Raw genomic sequence first — 6,913 nt, forward strand, 5'->3', positions numbered from 1 at the left:
TTTATTTTTTATTATTTTATTATTATTATTTTTTGAGGTACGCAGGCCTCTGACTGTTGTGGCCTCTCCCGTTGCGGAGCACAGGCTCCGGACGCGCAGGCTCAGCGGCCATGGCTCACGGGCCCAGCCGCTCCGCGGCATGTGGGATCTTCCCGGACCGGGGCACAAACCCGCGTCCCCCACATCAGCAGGCGGACTCTCAACCACTGCGCCACCAGGGAAGCCCTAATTTTATATTGGTAACTCTGTATTCCTGTTCTTGAAGAAGGCCCCCAAATCATATAAGCTTCAGGCCCTACAAAACCTGGACCCACCTCTGGCCAGAAACATTTGTTAAGAGCCCTGACAACTTCCCCAAGACCTCATGGGCTTGTGGTTGGGATGAAGTGAGTGAACTCAGGGCACTTTCAAGACAGTGCCCAGCAGTGGGTCTGCACTCAGTCAGGGTTGGACTCTATTATTATTAGAACAAAAGTAAACACGCAGTTCTGACTCATGCTGGACACAAAACACACACACACACACACACACACACACAATACATTTGCTTGGTAAGGAACTCTGATTCATCAGGAGTGATCATTAACCAACATGGGGAATTGCCGTCATACGATGGCCAAGTATTGTGTGTATGTGTGGGGGGTGAGTGTGTGTGTGTGTGTTGGGGGGTCCCTGAATGGAAAGTCAGGCCACCTGTGGTCTTGAAGGAGTCTTGTTCCTTTCCCGGACCTCAGGCTCCCCTTGTATCCATGGAGGTGGCGCTGGATGACTTGTCTGCTACATGATGTTGAGGTAGGGGCTGCAGAAGCGGTGATGACAGTACAGGGAGGAATGCTACTTGTGGCAGGGAAAGCAGATTACTTACGGCAGCCGTCCCACCTCTGCAAACCACCCATCTGGGAGGTCAGCCCATAGACGCTGCTCCTCTCAATATTATAAGCCTGTGTGTCTTGCTCTCAGTCATCCAAATAAAGCACCCCTGCCATCCACTTCCAGCAGCCTCCAGGCACCCTGCTCCACACACTGTCACTGGCTCACAGCTGTGAGTCCATTTTCTAACAAGCTTTTCTGGTCAGAGGCAAGGGATGAAAGCAAGGACCTTTCTGACGAAGCAGTCAAACCCTTTGCCGGATGTGTCCTCTGAATTATTTTTTTCCTCCTCCTTTGCAAGTTCTCACCAGCAATGTCTCCCAATGCTCACGTTTTTTCCTATCTGAAAGCAGGAGGAAGTAAAGGAACTCCCCCCCACCCCAAGTCACAAATAACAGCCCCCTTCAAGTCTTCAAGTCGCCTTGCATGCATTTACTGGCTGAGTGTCTCAGGCCAAGTCCCTCAATCTCCCTGAGTCTATTTCCTTGCCTGTAAAAATGGAGACACATGCCCTGCCCTGCCCTGTCTGAGCATCACTGGCAGGACCTGATTAGACAGAACCTTATAAATGTAATGGGGTAGGGAAGAGTGAACACAGTTAATTCTGCTTTGATTTCTCTGAATCAGCATGTATTTGCTTTTTATTGCTGAACAATGAATGAATTACCACAAGCTTAGCGGCTGAAAACAAGACCCGTTTATTGTCTCACAGTTCCTTGGGGCAGAAGTTGGGGCAGGCTCACCTTGATTTTGGCTCTCCATGCCAAAATCAAGGCCAAAATCCAGCCGTCGGCCAAGCTGGACTCTTGTCCGGGGAGAGGGGGCTCTGGAAGAATCTGCTTCCAGGGTCACTCATCTTGTTGGCTCAGTCCCAGTCCTCGTAGCTGCAGGTCTGATGCCCCAACATCTCTGCTGGCTGTCAGCCGGGCATCACGCTCAGCTTCTCCAGGGCTTTCGCATCCCTTCCCATGTGGTCCTCTCTATCTTCAAAGCCAGGGGGTGATGGGACTTCAAACCATCTCACTCTTTCAATCCAGGGCTCAACGGATTAGGTCAGGCTCACGCAGATCATCTCCCTGTCGTAAGGTCAATGTATTTAGGACTTTATTTCCATCTGCAAAATCCCTTCACAACAGTAACTGCATTAGGGTTTGACTGGATAACCAGAAGAAGAGGATCTTGGGAAGAGGGGAGCATTTTTAGAATTCTTCCCACCACACAGTGATTCTGAAACTGGATTTCACAAGAGTAAGATGATACTAACCATTCTGTGACGGAACGAATGCATAGCCAAATAATTTGGGGAAACACTGGGTTGAGCAGAGTGAAACCAGTTTTGTTGGCTGGGTTTTCACTTCAGGACATAGTACGCTTTCCCGCTATGATACCTGATATCCCTCATAACCCAGTTTGGGATACAATTATCTGATTTTAGTAATTAATGTTAGCTTTTTGGATAGCCAAGGACCAGGGTGATATATAGGGAATTCCTTATATTTTGTTTGTTTGTTTGTTTGCGGTACGCGGGCCTCTCACTGTTGTGGCCTCTCCCGCCGTGGAGCACAGGTTCCGGACGCGCAGGCTCAGCGGCCATGGCTCACGGGCCCAGCGGCTCCGCGGCATGTGGGATCCTCCCAGACCGGGGCATGAACCCCTGTCCCCCGCATTGGCAGGTGGACTCTCAACCACTGAGCCACCAGGGAAGCCCAATTCTTTATATCTTTATTCATCAATTTTTAGAGACTTGTGACGTCACAATTCTCAGTTGACTCATTGCCTCTCGGTGTCCTTCAAGGCATCATCCAGAATGACTGGTTACCAGAAGGGGTTAATTATTTGTGGTCCTCTAAGGGGTCTCCACGCCCCTTCCTCCAAGGGAGGGTCCATGGTGTTATGCCTCACTGGCCCTAAGAGGGCTGCAGTGTCCATAGTCTGATGGCACTCACTGCCTCAGAGGCAACCTCCTGCCCCAGCACTCAGTTTGCTTTTGGTTAAGTCTGAAAGTCTAAAGTGAGAGCTGCTCCTGCAAAGCCCAGAGGGAAGGGATGGTACATGTAGCTGAAACTGCACACCAAAGCAGAGAGGACTGCCTTTTCTTGGAAGGTAAATGCCCCTAGCAAGCAGCTCCATCCCCCTTCTCCCCTCCCTGGCACGGGCCTGACAGCAGCCAACGTCCCAGGGCTGCAGCTTAGGCCAAGACCTGTGGCCACCCATGACTTAACCCTGTACATTCAGGTTAGGAACTTAGGTGCAACTTTTACCTTATCTCACCTGACACTGACTCCAAAATAAAGTTTGTTTTCAATCCTTCATCTGTGACTCTATGCTTCATTTCAACTTGTGGTTTATTTTCCCTCTAAGGATCCACCCAGCCATCCTTTGGGTAAAGAGCAAGTATGTTCTGGACACTCTAATAAACTGCAACTTCAGATGGAAGGTCACTCTTGCTGGAGGCATGTGATTAAACATTTTAATAGTGCAGCAAACTTATCAACAGACTCACGGAAAAAAAAAAAAAGAAAAAAAAGGAAGTGATTTTGTTCTCTCAGCTTGTGTTTCAGAGTATTTTACTACTGGGGTCAAATGTCTGTCAAAGATTTTCGAAGCCCAAATTTGACTTTGAACAACCTCAAAGATTCCTGTAATGCACACTGCGTAGGGCCCTATAAACAGCCCAGGATTTTGCCTGCATATGTCTCACTATCCAGTTCAATATTACCATGGCGCCTAAAAGGTTTTTAATACAGATATTAAATATATCCATATCATCACTTCACTGAGAGCCTGGGCTGTGTTTTTTCCTCTGGGCTCTTTCGAGCTATTTGCTGCTGACATACACTATTAAAAATAAACCTACCCTGAGGAACTAGTCATTTTACAGGGTATTAGGACTAATGTTATCATTTAAGTAGCTCCGGAGATTTGCCAACTACAGAGGTCCCAGATAGCGATGGAAACCTGATCACGTGAGATAATCTTCTGCACGGAAATGACTTTCATCATCTGTAATATGTCGTTTAGATGCTTATTTAAGACTTACACTATTGAACAAATATTGATGCCTTCAACAGAATAAAAAGCCTCAATGCCATGGTGAGATAAAGGATCAGATTCACTTCTGGGGCTTGGGACTGGACTGGGTCTGAAATATCCCTGGCATCTGTGTAGTGATTAGGGAAGAAGGGTGGAGGGGAAAGAAGCTCCACTTCAATTTCTCTACCTCCCCTGTAGGAATCTGCAGGCACTGTTAAGTACAAGTTTAAGAAATCTGCACAATGACCTTATAAAGGAGGTAATATTTTTACCCCCATTTTACAGATGAGGAAAACTGAGGTTCAGCAAATTTTCTTAAACTGAAGTTCAAACAAGGTTTGAATCACTGCTAGGATATGGTAGAACCAAGATTTGAATGTGGTTCTGACTCCAAAGTCCATCTGCACTATACAAGTATTGTCCTCACTATTTGTAGAGGGACCAGGATTCTGACAGCTCGCTGTACTCTACCCACAGGGCAGAGAAATTTATGATGCAATTCAGCATTTATTCATCCATTTATTCAGGCAACCAATAAATATTTCTTAAACATTTCTAATGCACTAGGCACTGTGTTAGGCACAGAGCATACAGCAATGAAAACGGTCCCAATCCCAATGCAAAAGTCAGGTGTCCATATGCAGAGCCTCACAGTTTGGCAGAAATGGGATGCCCACATTGAATGCCTGAACAGCTTGGTAGAAGTCAGTGCCCATGTTGCCTGCCTGCACAGTTTTGAGTAATTTTGACAGACTGGATGGGAATAAAGTCCTCTTCAACCCATCTTCAACCCATAACATCAGGCTTGGAGCTCCCAAGAGATGCAGACACCACTACTCCACACACATAACTAGCTTCTGTGGTTTACTCTTATACACCACGACATCCACCCACTGTCTATCTGACCCTTCTAACAGCCCAGGAAAGTAGGCAATAGTAGCCCATTTTACAGATGAGGAAACTGAGGTTCAGCGAGGTGAAGTGATTTCTCCAAGATGGAGGGATATAGTGGAGTGAGGACCTGGGCCTGATCCTGATTCTCCCTCCTCCCCCCACTCCCTGCCCCCATGAACCCATTACAAAGGATAACATCACCTGAGAGCTTGCGGCTTGCCAGTCCCTTTCAGGTCGGTACTGTTCTTGTGCCCATTTTAGGGTGAGGAACCTGGGGAACAGAGAGGTAAGTCACTCGCCCCGGCTCCCACCATCAGGAAGCAGCACACACACAACTCAAACCAGAGCCTTCTGACTCCTGACACCAAACTTCCAGGCCCTCCTAGTGCAGTGGTTCCCTTTGAAAAAGGCAATTGGTTCTCAGTAATGATTTGCCAGGTCTGGTCATGATGCTACTACTGTGGGGACAGAACCCTTATTAAAGGCCAAACATTAAAGAGGATCTCTCTTCTCATCCCTCTTTGCCTCCCTTGCCTCTCAGATGCTCAGATTCCTTCAGCCTCATCAGATCTGGGGCTACTGAAAGAGCCTTTTCAGAAAAGTATGGGGATCAATTTGTATATGAAAAAGAAAAATAATTTGCATGAGAGGGTCCAGCGGAGGGGAGAAAAGGGGAGGAAGAGAGGGCACCAGGCCTGGTTCTGGTGAGGGAGTGGTAGCGATGGGGTTGGCCTCAGATTAAGCTGCATAGCTGGTCCAATGGGATTTGGCAAACTCCATTCCCCTCTCATTGCTAGCCATTTTTACCTGATGCATTAGCATATACATATGATATCTGTTATCCTAATTATATCTATTTTCCCAGGTACAGACAGACATACCCCAGAGTTGGGGGCCCATTAGCAGATCACACGGGCCTCTGCAGCTGTGTTTTGATTAGCAGAAAAGGTTCTTTGGCATGGGAGAACTGAAATCACCTTTTAGGGTGTGACAAGTGCAGCCGAGCGTCTCGCAAGTGAAAACCAGAGGTTTCTCTAAGGAACGAGAACGACCACAAAGAATTAAAAGGAGAATAACCTTTAATGGTTTCAACTGTGAAAGCTCAGTCACGCTTAAGGCCTGCCATCCATCAGGCAGTGTGGCACTGAGCTCTCCGCAGGCCTGGATTCGCCCCCATCCCGGCTTGGCTTCTGGGAGGAGGGGAAGGCCGTGGGAGCCCCCAGGGGGAGCCCAACCCACCATTTGTCCAGGCTGGGCTCCAGCGGGGGGGGGGGGGTGCGGGGGTGGGTGCGGGGAGGGGGGCGGCCTTGAAGGTGAAGAGGCCAAGGATGGTTGGAGGAGATCAGCCACTGGCCTCAAATGACTGGTAAAGGATATGCAAATCATTATGCAAATCACCAAAGCCGTCTTTTAGACCCTGAGGCTCAGGATTCCTTTTAGAAGCCATGTAGGTATTTTCTTGTTTGCTTGCTCCCACCTTGGACTTCTTGCCCACGTTCTGGCAGCTTCCTTGGGAGGGCTGTGCTTAATGCTACAAATGTGGCTTATGGGTCAATACCTTAGGTGTTAAGGGTGTGAATCCTTTGTAATAGATGGCATGTTCATAAGTTCTATCCTAGTTGACCCTTGACCACTCTATAAAGGAGCCTGAGCGGGTTTTGTGACCCCAGTGGTACTGAGCCAAAAGGTATTATAATGGGCTTACCTCAGGTCAAATAGCCAGGCTGTGCGTGAGCCCTGCCTTGAACCCAGACTTGAGTTTGATGCTATTCACTCTACATTTCCCTGATTAAAATATTACATACCAGAATGGTGGAGGGACCGGAGAGGCAAGGAACATCAGGAGAGGGGATACTCCATCTTTTTGTGCCCCCTTCCGAAACAGTGGCAGGGTTTCTCACTGGAAAGGTCCAGGTTGGAGAAGGGAGCAGGACTCTGTGTATTGAAAATACTTCTCAGGTGATGACGATGTGTTCCCAAGTACGTCTGATTGAGAGTTACTCATTAATTCATTTTTTCCTTCAACAAATATTTATTGAGGACCTACTATATGCCAGGCATTGTTCTATGCAGCTTCAGTCAACTGGGGGTAGACGAGTATCAATTGTGCTAAGGG

This window comes from Mesoplodon bidens, assembly GCF_964165515.1.
Source record: "Mesoplodon bidens genome assembly, chromosome: 18".
Classification (NCBI taxonomy): domain Eukaryota; kingdom Metazoa; phylum Chordata; class Mammalia; order Artiodactyla; family Ziphiidae; genus Mesoplodon; species Mesoplodon bidens.